Consider the following 23912-nt stretch of genomic DNA (forward strand, 5'->3'; position numbering starts at 1 on the left):
GAGGAGGGAACTGGTATCATAATTTTCACAGAAACAAGTACAGGCTAAGAGATGAAACTGAAATTGCCAAAAAAAACTAACTCAAAGCATCCTTCAAGGAAGGTTGCATTGTGCCTCCAGCAATGACCACTGCTCGACATTCCTTCACAACCTCAGCGAAGTGGACTGCTGGGTTTAGCAGAAGGAGCTATGCTTAAACAAGTGAAACATTCCCTGATCCAATGGTCACCTTTATCCATAACTTTAGAAGGCCGTATAAATTCTATTAAAATGAATATATTACTTAAATTTTTATATCTTTTTCAATATGTTCCAATTTTTGTTCCTAAATTATTTTTTGACTTACTTGATTTGGCTATATTGTCTTACATACAACATCCTCACCTTAATAAAGTTTTCCTACAAAGATCTAAGAAAGATGGTGGAATGGCTATATCTAACTTTAGATTCTACTATTGGGCACTCAATATACAAAATCTTACATTTTAGTTTTTTTCTCATAATCATTTTGACTTCCCATTATGGTTATTAATGGAGCTGAATTTTCCCCAAAATTTGTCTAATTTAGCACTTTTTGGCTCTTCACTTCCATTCTATCTGATCAAACGCTTATTCTACATTCCAATGAAAGAATACACTCAAGAATTTTCCCAGGTTGTGGTTTTTTGATGCCCAGAAATGAGTCAGAAAACACTGAGAATTCTTCAGAAAAGGTTAAGCCTTTATTTTCAAACAAAAGCTGAGACAAATCAAAGCCTGGACTCTGAAATGCCTGTTACACATTTTCATTTACTTTGATTGATGTTTTGTACCAATTAACTCATCTTGGGTTCATTTCTCAGTCATGGTCCTCTTATCACTTCTTGTGCTACACTTACCTTCATGTAACCGGCCTGTTTCAGAATAAATCACTTGCCACTATGGTTTCTCCCTACCTTGTCCTGTCTAACTTTTCCCATGTTTCATTTTTTATCTTTATGTTTAAATCCTTTTCCCATTTTTGTTTGGGTTTAAAGCTTATTTCATCATTTTCCTTCTCTTGCAGCTTGATGTACATGTTCGTTATAAATCTTTTTCTTATCATTGTGCCTGTAATCACATATTCAAAGCTGCTTCCTTCTGGTAATCTCAGTCTGTTTCCCAATTTAGCCTTTAAGTCGGCTTTCAGTTGATGATATTCAAACATTGTACTATGAGTTATTCCATATTTGTACTTCAATTGTTCAAATGTTAATAAATTATTTCCCAAAAAACAATATTCTATTCTTTTAATTCCTTTTCTCTCCCATTCTCTAAAGGAAAGGTTATCTATTGTAAAAGGGATTAGCGGATTTTGCATCAATAGTAATTTTGGTTTTTGGTAATTTGTTTTTTCCTTTCTAAGTGAATCTTCTTCCATATATTGAGTAAATGATGCAGTACTGGTGAGCTTTTATATCGTACCAGCTTTTCATCCCACTTATAAAGTATATGTTCCGGTACCTTCTCCCCTATTTTATCTAGTTCTATCCTAGTCCAGTCTGGTTTTTCCCTTGTCTGGTAAAAATCTGATAAATACCTTAATTGTGCTGCTCTATAATTTTTAAAGTTCAGTAACTGCAAACCATCTTGGTTGTACCTCTCTGTTAATTTATCTAATGCTATCCTCGGTTTCCCATTTTCCACAAGTATTTCCTTATTATTCTCTTTAGTTCATTAAAGAATTTCTCTGTTAAGGGAATTGGTAACGATTGAAATAAGTATTGTATCCTTGGGAAGACATTGTCCTGTCTAAGTTCTCCTATCTGATCACCTGTCACTCCCATGTATGATCTTGATGTTTTCTCTCTGGACCTATGCTTTAAAGATAGCAGTTTTGTGTAACCTTGGGTATGATAATATTTTCCCTCTTTGTATTTTAAAGTTAGCAGGCTTTGGAGTCAGCAAATTCCACACATACTACAATCAGCAAATTTTCTACATTCTTTGGCTGTTACTTAATTACATTAATCCACGTCAGCTGCAGGCTCGTTTGTGGCTGACAAGTCTGATGCGGGACAGGCAGACACGGTTGCAGCGGTTGCAAGGGAAAATTGGTTGGTTGGGGTTGGGTGTTGGGTTTTTCCTCCTTTGCCTTTCGTCAGTGAGGTGGGCTCTGCGGTCTTCTTCAAAAGAGGTTGCTGCCTGCCGAACTGTGAGCCGCCAAGATGCACGGTTTAAGGCGATATCAGCCCACTGGCGGTGGTCAATGTGGCAGGCACCAAGAGATTTCTTTAGGCAGTCCTTGTACTTCTTCTTTGGTGCACCTCTGTCTCAGTGGCCAGTGGAGAGCTCGCCATATAACACGATCTTTGGAAGGCGATGGTCCTCCATTCTGGAGACGTGACCTACCCAGCGCAGTTGGATCTTCAGCAGTGTGGATTCGATGCTGTCAGCCTCTGCCATCTTGAGTACTTCGATGTTGGTGATTAAGTCGCTCCAATGAATGTTGAGGATGGAGCGGAGACAACGGTGGTGGAAGCGTTCTAGGAGCCGTAGGTGATGCCGGTAGAGGACCCATGATTCGGAGTCGAACAGAAGTGTAGGTATGACAACGGCTCTGTATACGTGGACATTACCCTTCCATTAATCTTCGTCCGTGAAGCCAAGCCAAAGAAAAAGAATTACATTAATATTTCCCATAAACAGTGTAGTTGAAGTACATAGTAAATTGTTGCATAGTAATGGATTAATGAATACATAATGAATAGTTCATAGGTATATTTTCCATACCCAGAGGGTAAATGCATAATATTCATTAAGCAACATATATTAAAATGGGAATATCAGTTAGTAATAAACCCTTTCTGATCTTCAGAAATAACTGACGGTAAAATGTTTTCCATCCTATTGGCATCAACATTCAGTAAGGAGATCGGTCTATATGAGGAACATTCAGTTGTGTCTTACCTTTCTTCGCAATTAAAGATATGCAAGCCTCATTAAATGAATTTGGAAGTTTACCCTGTTTAAAATAATCCAGTGCTCCCATTGTGGTCTCCTCTACATCCAAGAGACTGGACACCAACTAAGAAATTGCTTTGTTGCGCACCTTGGTTCTGTCCGCCGCAATAGCATGGATCTCCCAGTGCCCACCCATTTCAATTCCCCATCCGATTCCCTTGCTGACATGTCTGTCCACAGTCTCAGGCACTGCCAAACTGAGACCACGCGCAAATTGGAGGAATAACACTTCATCTTCCAATAGTGCACCCTCCAGCCGGTTAGCATTAGTATCAACTTAAACCCCCCACCTTCTTCACTTCTTCCTCCATCAGCTTCACCTAGCTCTGTCTCTTTCCCTTTTCCCTGTCTCCTTTCACACGAACATGATAAATTCTTACCTCTTCCATTATTATATCCAATTAACAATTTCTCCCCAGCCAGAATTGTCTGAATTCTGAGATTTCCTACTTCTGGCTCATTGCACTTGTTCCTGAAGAAGGGCTCAGGGCTGAAATATCAGCAATGTATCTTTGCTTTTTATGGATGCTGAAAAGACCCTTTAGCACTTTGGTGTGTTTTTACATTCTAATTGAAATCCCATGTATTTCAAGGGCTTGCTTGTTTTCAACTGAAGAATGCCAATGGCATTTGATCAATTAGCAAGAGAGAATTGTTGGAGGGGCTCAACAGGTCAGGCCTCATCCACAGGAAGAAACAGCAAGTCAATGTTTCAAATTGGATGCATTTATCAATACTGAAGTAGGACAAGGTGATATTACGTATATGAAGGGTTAAAGGAATGAGTGATGAGCCAAGAAGGTGGGCAAGGTGGAGAGACAAATAGAGAGAGAAATCACAGGGAAGGGGGAAAGTTAGAGAGGAAAATAAGAACAGAAATAGGGGACGAGAACAGGAGTGCAGACATGCCATGATCCTATGGTAGAGGATATAGGCATTGGTTTAGGAAATCTCCATATCAGAATAGCTAACTCTTGGATCTGTTTGATGACATTTTCAACTGATTTGCATTGAATTTTATGAAATATATATGGTAGACAGTAAGTGAGGTGAAAAATGATCCACCTTTCCTCATTATTATTAGCAGTGTGTGGTACGCTGTTAGACAGAATCAGACACACACAAGGTAAAGACTGTACAACAGGCTTTAATCCACAAAGACTTCCACAGTGCCAGGCTGGCTGTGGCTGCAGCAACTCTGTGTGAGGCCGCCGCAGGCTTATATCCCAGAGGGTGATTGACAGCCGGCCAGGTGTTGTCCTGTCCCCTTACACTCCTGCAGATACAGATGTTGCCCCCTGCAGTAGGCTGATGGTGTACTACCACATTCATCCCCTTCTTAAAAATTGTCCCGGGGGGGTGCAGTAACAAGGAATTGCACCCACTATGTACATACCACATTTACAGGTTGAGACGATTCGGCAGCCGCCAGGGTCTCTGTGACTGTCGTAGGACTGGGTCCTGGTCACTGGTCAGAAGAGAAGTGGGGGGGGGACTGGCAGCAGGGGTGTGGTGCACCGGTGTCGACGTATGCGGGTCGTATTGGATGGGTGTGGGGCTGGGTTCATCTCCTAAGGGTGAAGCGGGTCCCTGGTGGTTAAGAAGGCCCTGCATGCCCCATAGCTGACTGGGGATGTATGCCCAGTCAGCGTCGTCCTGGTTTTTAGGGTGGCGTGGTGTGGTGGGTGCTCCTGCTGGTGCCCGGTCCCTGGTTGAGACGGTGTCCTCCCTGCCACTGTCGAACCTAACGTAAGCGAGGTTATGGTTTGCATGAAGAAGGAAAACCTGCTCTACCAAGGCTTCGGCCTTGTGTGTCCGTACATGCTTATGCAGAAGCACTGGTCCCGGGGACGTGAGCTATGCTGGGAGTGACATTCCAGTCGCCGACCTCCTGGGGAATGAGAACAGACGTTCGTGAGGGGTCTCGCTGGTAGCTGTGCACAGCAGTGACCAAATGGCATGGAGCGCCTCAGGCAGGGCGTCCTTCCAGTACTCAACGGCACACCCTTTTGACCTGAGAGCCATTGCTGCAGCACAGCCAGCCTGACTCTATGGCAGTCTTGTGGATTAAATTTTGGTGTGCTGTTACGCAGAATCAGACACACACAAGGTAAAGACTGTACAACAGGCTTTAATCCATAAAGACTTCCACAGAGCCAGGCTGGCTGTGGGTGCAGCAACTCTGTATGAGGCCTTGGGAGGCCGGTGCAGGCTTATATCCCGGAGGGTGATTGACACCCGACCGGGTGGGGCTTGATCCATTCAGGCTGACTGATTGACAGCCGGCCAGGTGTTGTCCTGTCCCCTTACACTCCTGCAGGTACAGAGGTTGCCCCCTGCAGTAGGCCGGTGGTATACCACCACACAGTGTACCTTTCGAGAGTGTTCAATTCCTCAATTTCATCTCCCATTCGCCCATTTAAGATTTTTTTTTCAGGGTATTGTGGCAGCAGACCAACGAGGGGTTCAGTGGCTGAAAGACACACAGAGGCTGCAGGCTATTGGCGACTTGTGGTTGAAGGACTTACACAGGCTACGGGCAGCTGGAGACTGACATCTGGGCACCAGGTATCAGAACTGAGATTCGAGAGGATGGTTGGAGCTCCCAAAGGGCCTTGAGCACTGAAGCCTTCCTGATTGCATTGGAAGTTTGGATCTGGAGCTCAGAATGCTGATGGTTTGACATGAAGTCTGGGAGACTGTAGAGCTGCAAGAATGCTAGAGGCAAATCCATAGATTCAGTGTCTCAAAAGGGACACTTTCTCTTTCTCCAATTATCAGGGATGCCGGGCAATGTGACTATAGCAACTCTTCGTGTGCCTCATGGCAGACAAAAGTTGAAGTATATCACGTATATTACATTTTTAAAGTACTGTTATGTGACAATGAAAAGAACCTTTGAACCTTTATGTCTAAGTTGAAGCTGATTCTAACTCTCTGGTGATTAAACATTCAAATCATTGCAAAAAGTTAATGTTTAATTTTCAGACTAATCATTAAAGTCTGTTAGATAGTGGACTAGCAAGGTAACAGAGTCCAAGATACTGCTGACCTTGCAGCGTAAATAAAATTAAAGTGTGGCTGCTTCTTTCAAAACTTGCTTTGCATAATTCTTCAATTTGCAAAATCACATTGCCTTTCTAGTCCCCTGTCTTTGCAATTCCACAATGTGCTTTCCTTTTCTCTGTCACCCTGGTCTCCAGATTGTTCCACTCTCCTTACTATCCAATTGCACTAAGATGTGCAATTCTGGTCACCCAGTCCAGGAAGGATGTGGAGGCTTTGGAAAGGGTACAGAGGAGATCTACCAGAATGTTCTCAGGATTACAGGGTATGAGCTATAGAGATGTTGGACAAACTTGGGCCGTTTTCTCAGGAGCGTTGAAGGCTGAGGGAAGTCCTGATAAATGTTTATAAAATTATGAGAGGCATTTATAGGGTAGCCAGTCAGAACTGTTTTCCATGGAATAAAATATCACACACTAGAAGTTGTTTAAGACATTGGTGAGGCCAAATTTGGAATATTGTGTGCAGTTCTGGTTATCTAACTACAGGAAGGATATCAGTAAGATTGAAAGAGTGCAGAGAAGATTTACTAGGTCTTCAGGAGTTGAGTTACAGGGAAAGATTAATCACGTTAGGACTTTAGATATATGGATGGGTTATGGAATGGAAGCAGGTTAATGGGACTAGTGAAACAATGGTCAGTGCAGACTTGAAAGGCTGAATGGCCTGTTTTCTGTGCTGTAGCATTCTATATGTTTAAGGTGAAGGGAGAAAGTTTGAGGCAAGTGTGAGGCAAGTTTTTTGTACATAGAGAGTGGTGCATGGATCAGGCTGCCAGGGGTAGTGGTGAAGGCAGATACAAACAGTAGCATTTAAGCGGCTTCTAGAAAGATACATGAATGTTCAGGGATAGAGGGATATGGATCATGTACAAGCAACTGACTTTTGGTTTAAGTCGGCCGTCATGTTGGCACACACATGTGGGCTGAAGGGCCTTATCCTGTGCTGTACTGTTTTATGTTCTATGTTCAATCTCTTCCTCATCCTCTATGTATTCTGTCCTTCACCTCATGTTCTCACTTGGCTGTACCATTTAATCATCCCTTTCCCGATATTTCAGATTTCTTGTTAAAGTACGTACAACCCTGAAATTCCTTTTTCCAGATGGCATGGTTGAATTACCACTAATTAATAAACTAGACACATCTTAAATATGTAAACAGATAAAAGAACTGTAAACAGATAATGAATGTAAACAAAATGTGCAATACAGGGAAAACAAAAGAAAATCGATAAAGCGCACAAGTAAGAGTCTTTAAATGAGATTCTGATTGAGTTTGTTGTTGAGGAATGTTACGAGTCCAGAGGACCCCAAAACCCAGCAGCAACAGATATGCACCATGACAAAGGGTCACTTAAACAAAAGTTGCTTTTAATTATCTTTGAACATGAAAATAGATTCAAACTTTAACTTATCTCTATTGACTCACTTAACCCCCTTCTAATTCTAAGCACACAAGTGTGTAATGTGTGCATAAGTTCAGCAAAGTTCTTTGGTTCACAGTCCAATCTCACTGGTTGCAGACAATTCTTGTACTGTGCACAGAAGTTAGCATTAATAAAGTTCATCAGGCTTTGGTGCTTAACAGGTAAATGGTTACCACTCAGAAGGGTTCTTGTTGGTTTTCAGAGAGAGTTTTTCTTGTTCCCGGACATCCACAACTGATTCCTTTTTAATCAGCCACTCCTGTATCTTGCTGATGAAACTTCCCTCCTCAGGGTTCTCCAGATGATAACCTCTTTCTTTCAGGTGACAACCTGTTTCTCCTATTCCAAGGGAAACACCGGACAGCCAATGCTCTCCTTTGACCAGGCCGTCCTGCAAAGCTTGCTAGCTTGTCCCTCTGGAAACGATCTCTCTCTCTCTCTCTCTCTCTCTCTCTCTCAAGCTGCTACTGCCTGATGTTACATTTGTTGCCTTCTGCAAATAACAATCCATCATGAGTCTGAGCTGTCTTGCAAAAACTCCTGCAAAAATTCTCTATTTTAAAGTGTTTGTCTCCCAAACACCTCTAAAGACTCTGTCACAGTAGCCCGATGGTGGAGGGGTAGCAGCTGTTCCTGAACTTGGTGGCACGGGTCTTGTGGCACTGATACCCCTTTCCTGATGGCAGCAGCGAGAACAGAATGTATGCTGGGTAGTGTGGGTCTTTGATGATTGCTGCTGCCCTCTGATGGCAGTGTTCCCTTTAAATGTACTAAATAGTGGGGAGGGTTTTGCCTGTGTTGTCCTGACTGTGTCCACTACCTTTTAGAGGGTTTTACACTCATGGGATTGGTGTCCCCATGCAGCCAATCAGCACACTTTTAACCACACCCCTGTAGATATTTGCCAGGGTTTCTAGTGTCATACCAAACTTGCGCAAACTCCTGAGGAAGTAGAGGTGCTGAAATGGTTTCTTTACGATGCCATTTCTTGTGCTGGGTCCAGGAAAGATCCTGTATGATAGTGACCCCGAAGAACCTAAATGTGACCCCCCAATGATCACTGGATTGTATACCTCTTGCTTTCCTTATCTGAAGGCAACAATCAGCTCCTTAGTTTTAGTAACATTGAGTGCAAGGTAGTTGTTAGTGCACCATTCAGCCAAGTTTTCAATCTCCATCAGCATACAGATATATTCCTATTGTTAATGATTTTCAAAAGCAATTGAAACTTAAACTGAGTGTTATGTCTCTGTGTTACTTGGGAGGCTTCTTAAATAGCTTAGAGATGTAAGATTCAAATAACAAAAGAGACTTTACTTACTGATGCATTCCATCATCTCAGGGAACTGCTCCATTGGAGATCTGACCTCCAGTCACAAACAAGGCTGAGCTCATCAGCATCTGCCTGGAATGCTTTGATGATTCAGTTGGATGCTTTGGAGACTTTGAATGTCACATCGCCATAATCCAAACTGTAAACCCATCGTCCATGCTCCAAGGAAAGTACCACTAGAACTTAGGAAGAAGCAAGAAGTAAAGGACACGGAAAGGATGCAAGTCATAGGCAAAGAAAGTGAGCTGACTGACTGGATAAATTCTATCATAGTCAAAGAATAATCAAATGCCACTTGAGAATATGTCTGGACCCTAAAGACTTAAATCAGGCAATAAAAAGGGGTCACTACAAAACACCAACACTTGAAGACATCACAGCGTAACTAACAGGATCCAAAATCTTCAGCAAGCTAGATGCTAAGAATGGATACTGAAATGTGAAACTAGATGAGGGATCAACATTACTAACAATGTTCAATACGCCATTTGATCGTTACAAGTTCCTGCGATAACCTTTCGGCCTAAAGCTGAGTCAGGATGTGTTCTAACAGAAGATTGATGAGACCTACACAGGGTGTAAAGGTGCTGTTGGCATCATGGATGACATCCAGGCTTTTGGCAGAGATGGAAAAGCTCATGATCTTTATCTACTTGAGGCCATGGAGAGAACAAGAGGAGTTGGAATTAAACTTAATGCAGACAAATGCTTTATAAAAGAGAAGGAATGCCAATTCTTCAGAATGGTGCACACTCCTGATGGGGTAGAACCAATCCAGAGAAGATTAAAGCCATTGCTGAGATGGACCACCCCAAGGACAAAAAGGAACTCTGAAGTTTCCTTGGTTGGTCCAATTCATACCACATATGTCAGGGTACACAGCAAACGTTAGAGAGTTGCTGAAAGAGGATGTGGAATTTCAGTGGTCACCATCACATCAGAGAAGTTTTGACCACCTCAAAGAAATAATATGCAGAGAAATTGAGTTGTGATACTATGAGAGAGAAAAAACACCTGCTCTGCAAGTAGATGTATCTCACAGAGGCCTTGGTGCAGCACTAGTACAAGAAGGAAAACCAATAGTTTTTGCCTCGCACTAACAATAGCAGAGACCATTTATGTCAATATGAGAGAGAGAGCTGTTGGCGGTCGTATATGGATGCAAAAAGTTTCACAAGTTTCTGTAATGAAGAAAGTTTATAGTGGAAAGTGATCATCGCCCACTGGAACACATCCAGAGAAAGAACCTAAACAAGGCACCAGCTAGATTGCAGAGATTACATCTATCACTACAGTGCTCTGACTTTGACTTAAAATACATACCAGACAAAGAGATCGTGCTTGCTGATACCTTGTCACGACTTTCCCTGAATGAAAACTATGAAATGGAGGACATGGGGATGAAGATACATCATCTCATCAGTGTGACCAGTAATAAATTAAACCAGATCAGAGAAGAAACCAGTAAGGATGATGTGTTGCAAATGCTTACTCAACAAGTAATACAAGGATGTTCTTTCCCTTATGGCAGTCATTGATCTTAACTCTCCCTTGCTGCTTGACATTTGCTGTTTCCAATGCACCATCTTTTTGATACCTTTTTATTTTGTTCTCATGGAACATCTGACGGTAGAGTCTGAGTGGAAGGACATTGCTTTGTGATCCACTATCCAGCTTCACCTTTAGGTTAAATATCGTAAACTTGTACTGGATTGTCCTCTGTATTTGGATCCTTGTGTGCAATTCGCTTCCTTCTTTCATCTCACTCGAAATCTCATGAAGGTGTATGGATTCTATGTCATTGTTGTTTCCCTTTCTGTGGTGAATCTTCTTCTTGTCTTTTTTCTTCACTGGTATTACTATTTTCTTCATACCAGACTTGCATATCTTCGCGCAGTGGTTTGCTTTACCACAGGCTCTACATTCAGAACTGTATGTGGGGCATTTGTTTCCGTCATCAAAGGGGTGTTGTCTGCCGCACTTCCTGCAGATCATGGGGGTTTGTACTTTTCTGATTGTATTCTTTGTAGCATCAACCCTTCCTTCTCTTTGCTGTGGATTGGTCTGCACAGATAGGGACTTCATTTGCATCCTCATGGCCTTGAAAGCCAGCTTCCAGCTATCCTTCCCCAGAAGAGACTTTTGCACTTCAGGATGGGCATTCCCCCATATTACTTGATCAACTAATCTTTCCTCTATATCCTGAAATCTGCATTTTGCAGCAACAATTTTTAGTCTAGTGAAGAAGTTATCAACAGTTTCATCAGTCTCTTTCATTAAGCTTTGAAATTCATAGCGTGTGGCGGGTGAGCAATGCAAGAAGCACAGCCACCACGCTGAGAGTCGTTAACGACTGTTTTTATTTGAATTTGGCTTGTACCCCTTTAAGGGCAGCGTTGGTTCAGTCAGCACGTGCGTGCCACACAGGAGGTTTGAGTGAGGAAAAAACCCTGACGGTGCCATCTTCCCAGGGCTGCCCCGCCACATGGTGTTATAAGAGGGTCTGGTTCACCCTGAGCGAGTGCGCCACCATACATAACACCACCCCCCCCCCCCCCCCACAGAAGCAGCTACGCATCTCGCTGCTTGGGCAGGCGGCCCCATCGCTTGGGCCTGGCCATCTGCACCTGCTGCGACATGTCCAGATGAGCCGCCTTCAAGTTCGTACAGGCGCTGTAGCAATTCCGCCTGTGATCCTCTCCAAACGACCATGAATTGGGCAAAGTCAACTTCCTTAAGGAGGTGGGCCAGCTGAGTGCCATGGCGCATTGGGGGTGGGGGGGCCAGGGAGGCCAGTCTCTTGTGAAAGTCCACCAGCAAGTTCACATCCCCGGGTGCAGTGTCGGGTTCCGAGCTGAAGAACTCGCCAGGCAGGGAGAGTGGTGCACTGTATACCATTTCTGCTGCTGAGACTTACAGGTTGGGTGCCGCCTTGATCCCAAGGAGGACTCAGGGTAGTTCATCTGCCCAGTCTGGGCCAGTGAGTCTGGCCATGAGCGAGGACTTAAGGTGCCGGTGGAACCTCTCCACCAAACCGTTGGACTGCAGATTGTAGGCCGTGATGTGGTGGAGTTTGACCCCAGGAGTTTCACCATTTGGGTCCACAGAGCAGATGTGAACTGGGCACCCCTGTCACTGATGATGTGCGCTGGGGCCCCAAACTGGGCGTTCCACTGGCTGATCAGGGTCCTGGCGCACATCTGCGCAGAGGCTTCCTTGATGGGGATAGCCTCGAGCCATCTCGTGGCTCGGTCCACCACCGTGAGTAGGTAACGCACCTCCCTGGACACCGGCAAGGGGCCAACGACATCTACGTGGATGTGCTGAAACCTGCAAGCTGCCGAGTCGAAGTCTTGGATGGGAGCTTGCGTGTACTGGTGGACCTTGGAGGTCTGGCACCTGGTACAGTTCCTGGACAGCTCCACCACCTCTTTCTTAAGCCCGTGCCTCATGAACCATTCTGCGACCATCCACACGGTCATCTTTACCACGGGGTAACCAAGGTCATGTACCAGACTGAAGATTCTCGCTCTTCAGTGCAGTGAGACTATTGAATGCGGCGTACCTGTTGAAATGTCGCAGAGCAGCGTGTCCAGGCTGTCGGGTACTTGGACGTCCTTGAGTTCGAGGCCTGAGATGGTGGTCCTCAGGGCTTGCATCTCTGTATCTGTTCGCTGGGCCTGGGCTAGTTGTGCGTAGTCCAACTCGGGGGGGGGGGGGGGGGGGCGAGCGTGTTGATGGCTGGGTGCGAGAGTGCGTCCGCCATCACATTGTCCTTGCCTAGCCTGTCGGTAGTGAACAAAAAGGGGTCCGACGTATGAGAGGTGGCGCTGTTGTCTGGTGGTCCATGGGTCCTTGACCATCGCCAGTGCCTGGGTGAGGGGCTTGTGGTCCATGAAATATAGAAATATAGAAGATAGGAGCAGGAGTAGGTCATTCGACCCGTCGAGCCTGCTCCGCCATTCAATGAGATCATGGCTGATCTTAAAGTTCAGTACCCCGTCCCCGCCTTCTCTCCGTAACCTTTAATACCCTTATACTGAAGAAATAGATCTAATTCCCTCTTAAATATATTTAATGAACCTGCCTCTACTGCCCTCTGTGGCAATGAATTCCACAGATTCACCACCCTCTGGGTAAAGAAATTCCTCCTCATCTCAGTCCTAAATGGTTTGCCTATTATCCTCAAACCATGGCCCCGGGTTCTGGATTTTCCCATCCTTGGAAACATCCCATCTGCATCCATTCTGTCCAGTCCTGCCAGAATTTTATACGTCTCTATGAGATCCCCTCTCAATCTTCTAAACTCCAGGAAGTACAATCCCAATTTGCGCAATCTTTCCTCATAAGTCATTCCTGCCATTCCAGGTATCAGCCTGGTGAATTGCCTCTGAACTCCCTCCATTGCAAGAACATCCTTCCTTAAATAAGGTGACCAAAACTGCACACAATACTCCAGGTGTGGTCTCACCGAGGCCCTGTACAGCTGTAGTTCCTTGTTCCTTGTTCCTTGTTCCTTGTTCCTATACTCAAACCCTCTTGATATGAAGGCCAACATACCATTTGCCTTTTTAACCGCCTGCTGTACCTGCATCTCGCCTTCAGAGACTGATGTACAAGTACCCCTAGGTCTCTCTGCACTTCCCCATCTCTTAATCTATTGCCATTCAAATAGTAATCTGCCCTCCGGTTTGTATTACCAAAGTGGATAACCTCACATTTATCCACATTGTAGTTGATTTGCCATGTATCTGCCCAGTCCCTCAATTTATCCAAATCACACTGGAACTTCCTGACCCCCTCTTCCGTGCACACAACCCCTCCTAGCTTAGTGTCATCTGCAAATTTGGAGATATTACATCCAATCCCCTCATCCAGATCATTAATGTAAATTGTGAACAGCTGGGGTCCCAGTACAGATCCCTGTGGTACCCCACTGGTCACCGCCTGCCACTCAGAAAACGAGCCATTTATCCCAACTCTCTGTCTTCTACCTGCCAGCCAGTTCTCAATCCACATCAATACTTTGCCCCCAATCCCATGAGCCTTGATTTTGAAAGCCAGTCGTTTATGCGGGACCTTATCGAAGGCCTTTTGGAAGTCCAGGTACACCACATCCACTGACTCTCCCCCATCTATTTTACCTGTCACCATCTCAAAGAATTCCAATAGATTTGTCAAGCACGATTTACCTTTGGTAAATCCATGTTGACTCCGTCCGATCCCTTCTCTGCTAGTCATATGCTCCGCTATTACATCCTTAATAATGTATTCCATCATTTTGCCCACTACTGATGTAAGGCTCACCGGCCAATAATTCCCCGCTTTTTCTCTACCCCCCCTTTTTAAATAGTGGGGTAACATTAGCTACCCTCCAATCCATTGGTACTGATCCTGAGTCTATCGAGTTCTGGAAAATAATTCTTAAAGCATCTGCTATCTGAATGGCCACTTCCTTGAGTACCCTAGGATGTAGATTATCAGGCCCTTGGGATTTATCTGCCTTCAATCCCATCAATTTCCCCAAGACCATGTCCTTAGAGATACTGATTTCTTTCAGTTCCTCCCTTGCATTAGTCTCTATGTTTCCCAACATCCTTGGGAGGTTATTTGTATTCTCTCTTGTAAAAACGGAACTAAAGTAAGAATTTAATTGGTCTGCCATTTCCTTATTCCCCATTATATATTCCCCTGATTCCGACTGCAAAGGACCTACTCTGGATTTCACCAATCTTTTCCTCTTGACATATTTATAAAAGCTTTTGCTGTCGGTTTTTATATTTGCCGCAAGCTTACTTTCGTAATTTATTTTTGCTCTCTTGATTAATCCCTTTGTCCTCCTTTGCTGCATCTTGAACTGCTCCCAGTCTTCGGTTGCGGTACTTTTTTTGGCCAATTGATATGCTCTCTCTTTGGACCTAATGCTGTCTCTAATTTCCCTTGTTATCCACGGTTGAGTCACCTTTTTTGGTTTATTTTTATGCCAAACCGGTATAAACGATTTTTGCAATTTCTCCATTAGATCTGTGAATGCTTTCCATTGTCTATCCACAGTCAACTCCCCCATAAACACCACCCAATCAATCTTACTCAACTGTGAAAGGCCTGCCCTCCAGGAAGTAACAAAAATGGTGGATGGTCAAGTACAACACCAAGAGCTCCCAGTTGAAGGCACTGTATTTGAGCTCTAGCGGTCGCAGCTGCTGGCTGAAAAAGGCCAGCGGGAGCCATTGTCCATCAAGCCATTGTTCCAGGACTCCCCCCACCAACTGCTGTAGCTGAGGTGTCCATGGAGATTGCCATGTGCGCCTCCAGCCATGGGTGCACCAGCACATCGCGCTAGCAAGGGCCTCCTTCATCGCCGCGAATGCCTTGTCCGCCTCTTCCGGCCAGGATAAGGTTTATTCTTTGGTGGCCATCAGCATGAACAATGACTGCATGGTACGGGTGGCCGCAGGGATGAAAGGATGGTAAAAGTTCACCATCCCCACGAACTCCTGCAGGCCTTTAAGGATGGAGGGTTTGGGGAAATGTTGGTCGGCCACCACCTTCTCCGGTGCCGGGGAAGCCCCAGCCGCCGATATGGTATGCCTTAGTAACTGGAGGGACTCCTTGCCAAACTGGCATTTGGCCGCGTTGACCGTAAGGCCAAAATCTGCCAGCCGGGCAAACAGGGTGCGGAGGTGGGCTTTGTGCTCCTCGCGGTTGTGACTGGCAATCAGTATATTGTCCAGGTAGATGAACACAAAGTCCAAATCCTTTCCCACGGTGCTGGAACGTTTGGGCTCCATTCTTTAAGCCAAACGGCATGTCGAGGAACTTAAAGAGGCTGAAGGGGGTGATAATGGTGGTCTTACGCACGTTGTCTGAGTGCACTGGGATCTGATGGGATCCCCACACGAGGTCCACTTTGGAGAAAACCCATGCGCCGTGGAGGTTAGAGGAGAAGTCCTGTATGTGGGGAACCGGGTACCTGTCAGGAGTGGTTGCATCGTTCAACTGACGGTAGTCCTCGCAGGGCCTCCATTCCCCCAGACGATTTCAGGACCATGTGGAGCGGCAATGCCCAGGCACTGTCCGAGCGTTGGATGATTCCAAGCTCCTGTAGTCTGGAAAACTCCTTCGCCTGCTGGAGCTTTTCAGGTGGCAGCCGTCTAGGCCTAGCATGCAGCCTTGTGTGGCGATGTGGTGAAAGACCCCGTGCTGGGGCAGGGCGTCATTGAAGCGTGGCTCTAAGATGGTGTGGAACTCGTGGAGGATGTCAGAGAACTCATCCCTGGCAGCGACTATGGTGGCGATTTCTGGCTTGCAGGCATCTGCCATGTCCAATCATGCGGAGTTGAACATGCGAGCATTGACCAGCCTCTTGCCCTTCATGTCGACTAGTAGACCGTGAGCCCTCAGGAAGTGGGCCCCCAACAGCATGGTGCCCATCAAGGCTAGCACGAACCTCCAGTGGAATTTTTCCTTGCCGATCTGGATCTATGCCCCGTGGCTGCCGTAGTTCTTGATGATGGAGCCATTGACCACCCACAGGGTTGGAGAGCGAGATTGGGTGCGAGTCTCTAAGGCTGTGGGGGGTAGGACGCTCAACTCGGCCCCTGTGTCCACCAGGAAGTGGCGGCCAGTGGATTTGTCCGTAACATGAAGGAGGCTGTTCCTGTAGCCAGCCGTCACAGTCATCAACGGCGGCTGGCCTGGTAGTTTCCCTGAAAGCCGCAAGGTTGTTGGCACTTACAGGCTTGTGCTCCCCAGTGCTGATGATGGAAACATCAGGTCAACTGGCTCTCCTCCAGCTTGATCTTGGGGGCACTGATTCCTGGTTGTGCCACCTGGTTGAGGGCTGCCTCGTTCTCCCTCTTCATTCACCAAAGGGCATCCGCCCAGGCTGCACCTTTGCGTGGGTCCAAGAAATCCTCATCGGTGAGGAGCAGCTGGATGCTCGAGGAAAATTTGGTGGAAGAGAAAATCGGGCTTGTGGTCTTCCGTCAGGGCCAATATTTCATCCATCAGCGCCAAGGGACTGCAGTCTCCAAGCCCGTCCAGGTGCAGGAGCCTGGAAGCCCATTGCTGGAGGGTGAGCCCATATGTTCCCAGTAGCAGGTCTTTGAGGGCAGTGTACTTGGCCACAGCAGGGGGGTGGTGGATGAGGTCGTCCACGCTCACTGCCGTGTCTTGGTCCAGCGCACTCACGACGTGGTAAAACATCGTGGCATCTGCAGAGATGTTTCAAAGCTGGAACTGTGCTTCTGCTTGCCTGAACCACGTCCTTGGGTGGTGGGTCCAGAAGGAAGGAAGCTTGATCGATACGGCATTAATTTCTGCCAAATCCATGGTTCAGAGTCCAGAAAAACATCTGGGCTCGTCGGGGTCACCAATGTAGTGGGTGAGTAGTGTAAGAAGCACAGCCACCACGACGAGGGTCGTTAACGACTGTTTTTATTTGAATTTGGCACGTGCCCCTTTAAGGGCAGCGTTGGTTCAGTCACCACGTGCATGATGATGTCATAATCACGGCCCAGGGCGTGCACCACGCAGGAAGTTAGAGTGAGGAAGAAACCCCCAACGGCGCCAACTTTCCAGGGCTGCCCCGCCACATGACGTTACAAGCGGGGCCGGTTGGCCCTGAGTGAATGCGCCGCCAGAAGCGTTTAATTTATGATTAGACCTGGATTCAAGGTGAGAAGCAAACTTTGCAAATATCTGCTCTGGATCATTTTTCTCCACCTCTGTAAGCTCCCAGCTGTTAAATGTCAAGGCCTTGCTCCCCTGACCAGAGAAGTATTTAACTCATCTTCTCCTCTGCTGTTTGATTTTTAAAATAGCTTTTGAATGCTAAATTGAACTTCTGGTGAAACTTTTTTTATCAATTCAACAATGTCTTCAGCCACCCCGTCCATCACTGGGTGAACTGTTGCTCCAGCCATTTCTTTTCAGTAATGTTTTTTCTCTTCTTCCCCTTCATATTTCAGTGACTTACAGACAATTGTATGGCTTTATTCTTGTTCTCTTATCCCACTGCCATCATGTTATGTCTCTGGGTTACTTGGGAAGCTTCTTAAATAACTTAGAGTTGCAAGATTCAAATAACAAAAGAGATTTTACTTATTGATGCCTTCCACAATCTCAGGAAGCTATCAAGGTGTGGTGCTCACATTCCACAGGTTTCATGGTACATCTTCTTGTATCTCTACATCTGCTTCAGTCAGAAGATCCTGAGATAGTGGCTCTTCCTCTGGTGTGGAACACCTGTGTTTCATGTTGATCTTCAACAATTTAGGGTGCAGCCTATGTTGAGCAACCACAGACTTTGGTAAAGTCTGATCTGAACAATCCTTACTGTGCCTCTCACACCAAGAAGTGATAGGTTTTTTGGCATCTCTCTGTACCTATGAGGACTCTATGTCTGGGACGAACTCTCCCAGGGCAAATTTCTAGTCGACACGGGTGCAGAGGTTAGTGTCCTTCTTCAGGCTTTGACACCCATACCAGGAACACGGGTCCGGCACTCACTGTGATGAATGACAGTTCAATTCGTACAAACAGCACATGGACTATACCCTGAAATTCGGCGACAATAAGTTCACATGGAAGTTCATTCTTGCTGCTGTGTCCCGGCCATTGCTGGGTGCCAACTTCCTCAGAACCCACTCACTGATGGTGGACTTAAAAGGGCACCAGTTGGTAAACACCTTAACATTCCAGACTTTCTGCCTTGGAACTACCCGCCCCGCACCTAGATGCCATGGAGTACTCGAACAACCAATTCACCCAACTTCTTGCAGAGTTTCCAGATATTGCCACTCCCTAGTTCTCCACTGCTGCACCCAAACATGGTGTCACACACCACATCCTCACCCAAGGACCTCCTCTACACATGACGCCTGCCGACAACAAGAGTTCCACAAAATGGAGGAACTTGGAATCTTATGCAGGTCTGATCGCCATGGGCTTCCCTACTATATATAATGCTCAAAGCTGGAGACCTTGCAGGGATTCCAGGTGTCTCAAAGACACTACCACTGCAGACCGCTTTCCTGTGCCTCATATGCAGGACTTTACAGCTAATATAAATGGGGCCAGGATATTTTCTAAAATTTACCTGAAGCGTGGGTACCACCAAATACCTGTAAACCTGGAGGGTGTGCCCAAGAATGCCGTTCGAATTTTTGCGAATGCCTTTTGTACTCAAAAATGCTGCAAGCATTCCAGCAACTAATGGACACAGTGGGGCGTGGCATGGACTTCATTTTCAAATATTGATAGTCATTGCCAGCCACTCCCACAAAGGCCACCTGCAATATCTACTTTTACTCTGCCTCCACCTACAGGAGTTTGGGCTATCTGTGAACCCTGCCAAGTGCAAATTCGGCCAGTTCTCTATCGAGTTCTTGGGAGACCAGATCAGCAGCCTGGGTGTCATTCCATTGCCTAGCAAGGTGGAAGCCATCCTCAAATTCGCGAGGTTCGATACCATCAAAGAACTCCAGGAATTTGTGGGGATGGTCAATTTCTATTGTTGCTTTCCACCCTCTGCAGCTCATATTATGAAACCCCTCTTTGACCTCATGTCCAGCGGTGCCAAATAACTCAAGTAGACAAAGGAGATGACGGTAGGATTCTAGCAAACCAAAGACATCCTAGCAAAGGCCACATTGCTGGTCCATCCACAAATGAGATGCACCAAACACCTTGATGATAGGCGTGTCTGACGCGGCAGTAGGAGGTGTCTTGCAACAGTACACCAATAGACAATGGAAGCCTCTAGTGTTTTTTAGTAGGCATATCCATCCTCCAGAAACAAAATACAGCACATTCAATAGAGAACTGCTGGCCCTGTACCTAGCGGTCAGACACTTCCATTATTTTTTGGAAGGCAGGGACTTCACGGTTTTTACTGACCACAAACCACTAATGTTCACCTTCGTGAAGGCATCAGACCCCTGGTCAGCCCATCAGTAATGCAACCTATCTTACGTATCCAAATTTTCAACCAGGATTAAACATATCTCCAGTAAGAGTAATGTGGTGGCTGATGCCTTGTTCCACTCCTTCATTCAAGCAGTATATGCCCTCTCTTCAAGCGTAGATTACATGGCGCTCACCCAAGTTCAGTTCCAGGATGACGAATTCCCAGTTTATAGAACTACTGTCATGAGCCTGCAACTCGATGATGTTGCCTTTGGGCTACATGTTGCCTCCTGTGCAACATTTCCACAGGTCAGCTTCGCCCTGTCATCCCTGCTGCAACGTTGGATTTTCTATGCCTTTCACAGACTGTCCCACCCCTTCATTTGAGTGACAGCTCGCTTGATATCTGACAAGTTTGTATGACATGGACTCAAAAAGCAGGTCATGTACTGGACAAAGACGTGCATGGACTGCCAATCTGCAAAAGTGCAAAGACATGTGAAGGCGCCACTTCAACTATTCCAGCCACCACAGCGCAGATTCGCCATGTGCATGTACACATTGTCAGCCCACTTCCAGTCTCACAAGGGTCTAAGTACTTGTTAATGGTCATGGAGAGATTCACCAGGTGACGGAGCATGATTTCTATGATGGACTCATCGACCGATTCATGAGCTAGAGCTTTTATTTCTGCCTGGGTATCTTGGTTTGGCCTATTCACACACGTCACCTCTGACAGAGGCCCATAGTTTACCTCCACACCCTAGGACATTTTGTCACGACTGCTGGGAATGCAACTCCACGACACAACAACCTACCACCCACAGTCGAATGGCCTGGTAGAGTGGTTTCATAGGCACATGAAGGCTGCACTGATGGCCCACCTCCAGGGACCTGATTGGCTGGATGAGCTGCCCTGGGTCCTCCTAGGAATAAGAATGGCACCCATGGAGGATCTCAACTCCTCATTGGCAGAGTTGGTTTATGGAGTCCCACTCATTGAACCTGGAGAGTTTGTGCCCACAGCAAATGGACAGGAGGTGCCACCGACTGCGGGGGCATACTGCGGGGGCAGCTTGGAAAACTGGTCCCAGTTCCCACCTCAAGGCATTAAACAACAACGCTGTTAGGAATTAAAGTACCTTTAAAGAAATTGCTCGAGACAAAAATTGAGAACAAAGAACATTTATTACTACAACAATGCAAAGTTGGGTGCTTCCCCTTACCCTGGGAATACACACACACACTGGGGCTCACCCAACTTTTATACAGTTGATTTCAGTGTAGGAATACCCTCCCCCTTACATTCTTCTGCCTCCTGCTGGAGAGGTTTGGCATAGGCAATCCTTCCTGCCTACGTGCAGTTTCAGTACACTTGGAGGACCAGGGGGTATCCTGTGGGTGCCCCATCATGTCATTGTCCTTATTCACACCTTCCTGATTCTCTGGGCTACAGTCTCTTGATATGCAGAGTTGACTCATTCTATCTAGGGTTGGCTAATTTCATATGTATAAATCTGTGTATGGTTAGCTAATTAGAAATGTATGACTTGGTACTTCTGTCCAGGGCTAGGAGACCCTTATCTGATCCAGACTACCTCACTTCCTACATTCTATTGTACCTTACCATTCCTTATCTTAGTCCTATGGTCTTGTCACAAAGGATAGAAGATTCTTATGTTAATCGTGCTGACTCTGCTTTCCTGCATCCTAAGCCCCAAACTTATCCTGTTTGAACTGGTTTCAGCCATTTTACTGATGAACTTTAGTTTCTTCCATGTTCATAATTTTAGGTCAATTTTCCCATCTCTCACAATCCTCACTTTTCTTTTAGATCAGTAATACTGATCTTTCACCATGATCAGTGTTACTGATCTTTGGTTACTAGTGTCAGTGTGACTGATCCCCCCCCCCCCCCCCTCTCCTCACTTTTCTTTTAGATCAGTAACACTGATCTTTCAAGTGTAAGGTGTTGTTTTACCCAGCTGGTCAATAACCGAATGGTAATGTCTGTGTAAAGTCTTTAGGTAGGGGAGCACCATGAAGGTCAGGGGAGTGAGTCCAGCTGCTTATTAGGGTTTGGAGTATCAGGCTCCAGTTCTCAGTAAAGAGTCTAGTCCATCCCATACGTTGAAATATTGAAGCAGTGTCTTTGAAGCACACGACCTTTGTAAGTGTTGTCCCGACGAAGTCTGTGAGAGGCGCTGCCTTCAGCAGCGAACGAGTAGCAGTCTATGAGAAGCGCTGCCTTCAGCAGCGAACGAGTAGCAGTCTATGAGAAGCGCTGCCTTCAGCAGCGAACGAGTAGCAGTAGTCAGGCGGTTCCGTTTGATTGTGGCTCGTATCTGATGTCCTCTTCAGCCCCGAACCCTAGGGCCACCGATCTCCGAAGGCTGTTTGGAGCCTGATATTAAAGTGTCAAGCAGCTCACGTTGTTGGAAACTGGTGCTCCCTTTCATGGGGTGATGAAAAGTGACCAAGCAGGGGGGGGTTGTTTCTTGTGATTTAACTGTGTGTTGCAGCTTGTCTGCTAACATTAGCATATGTATCATTGAACTTGTGAGTTGCAGCCTGTCTGTGTACATTAGCATATATATTAACTCTCTCTCTCTCTGTTACATGTACAATCCTGACTACCATTCTGTCTGTCTTTGTCCCACCATGTCCTTTGTGCTATCGCCTCAAAACTCTTGTCTCTAATAGCTGTGTAGGCTATGATACAAATTAGATGTACTCCACTAAAGCTGTTTAATTCCCCTGGTCCGTATTGGGATCCCTTATATCCCATTATGACTATACATTAAATCTATGCCCTGTCTACATTCTAAAGGAGCACAATTGTAACCTCTGCTGCCCCTATTCCAGGGGGACTTAAAACATTAACGAACAATATTCCAAAAAATGAGTAAAACAACAATGAAAGTAAAACCCATTGAAAGCAGCAATAAAATATAACAATAACTGAATAAACAACAATAAATGTAAAGCTCATTGAAAACATCAATAAAATACACAAAACTGAATAAACCATTAAAAAAACGAATAAAATTGTAACATTATGGCACTTTGTCATTAATTCTTTGAATGTGGGTCCAGCCTTTCTCTCTTGTTCTTACTGCGGTGTCTGTAATTAAAAGTACACAGAAGGGACCATCCCAGGCAGGTTTTAGTTGATCCTCTTGCCATGCTTTTACATATAACCAATCACTAAATTTTAATAAAATGAATAACAATCTGACTTTCCTTTGTGTTAGTGTAAAAATTGTAAAATGAAACACAAACCATATTTGCATGGGTTTTGAATATGTTAGACCTTATTAAAATGCAGTTGGAGCTGCTTGTCTGTATGGGGCACAACCCTCCAATTTGTTAGAGTGAGTACATAACAGACATTGCAGCACAAGAGCCCCTGCAAGAGAACTTGAAACATATTCAACCTTTAGTTCTGCCTTAAGTAAAATGCCTTGTGCCACAGCTCACAGGAGCTGGCCTTATTTAAAACAGTCTGTAAAACAGGCACCAAAAAAAAGTTAAAAGATGTTCTTATGAAGATTGCACACACAATAATTTAAGTACAGGCTAGTTTCTATTATATTCCACTTAAAAGTTCTGCTGCATGAATCCTGGAGCTTGTGGAGTCATTATTGAATCAAGAAATATTGGTACCATGCCAATCTCATTCTAACATGCCAATTTCTCCAGTCCTTAAGTCAAGATGTACTGAATAGCATCTGGTACAAGATCTGTGAGTTCTTAATGATATTATTATTCTTATGCACCCAATTGTTCTGAACAATGCCACCAATTTAAATCATATTCCACCTATTGCAGTACTCACACACCACCATAGACCAGTTCGCAGGTTTATTTCTCCATTAAGCTGAATCCAGTTGCGCAGGATTTACCTCCGTGATTATTTACAATGTAACTTCTGCACTACCGGATTTAAATATAAACCTGATGAATGGGGGAAAGTTATCATGAATTAAATAACAGCGGCAATACAGAGAAATTGTGCTGAGGCATTAATTTCACTCCGGAGGAAAATGCACCAGAGAAATGAATGATTAAACTTATAGGAATCCCCATAGGAATCCCCAGAGGTATCTTTATTCTCCAGAGGTGGGTGATCTTTAAACTCACGGACCTTGACTGCTGAATGTGTAGAAGAAATGTATTAAATGTGTTGATA

The 23912-nt window shown here is 45.3% G+C and overlaps 1 protein-coding gene across 2 annotated transcripts in view; it reads right to left on the minus strand.

Annotated features, from left to right (window-relative positions):
- The window catches only part of LOC138745850 (ATP-dependent DNA helicase DDX11-like), a 190721-nt gene that overhangs the window by 29769 nt on the left and 137040 nt on the right, over positions 1 to 23912 (minus strand). The gene's annotated exons all lie outside the window — the stretch shown is intronic.

Source organism: Narcine bancroftii, chromosome 11 (assembly GCF_036971445.1).
Source record: "Narcine bancroftii isolate sNarBan1 chromosome 11, sNarBan1.hap1, whole genome shotgun sequence".
In the NCBI taxonomy this organism is placed as follows: Eukaryota; Metazoa; Chordata; class Chondrichthyes; order Torpediniformes; family Narcinidae; genus Narcine; species Narcine bancroftii.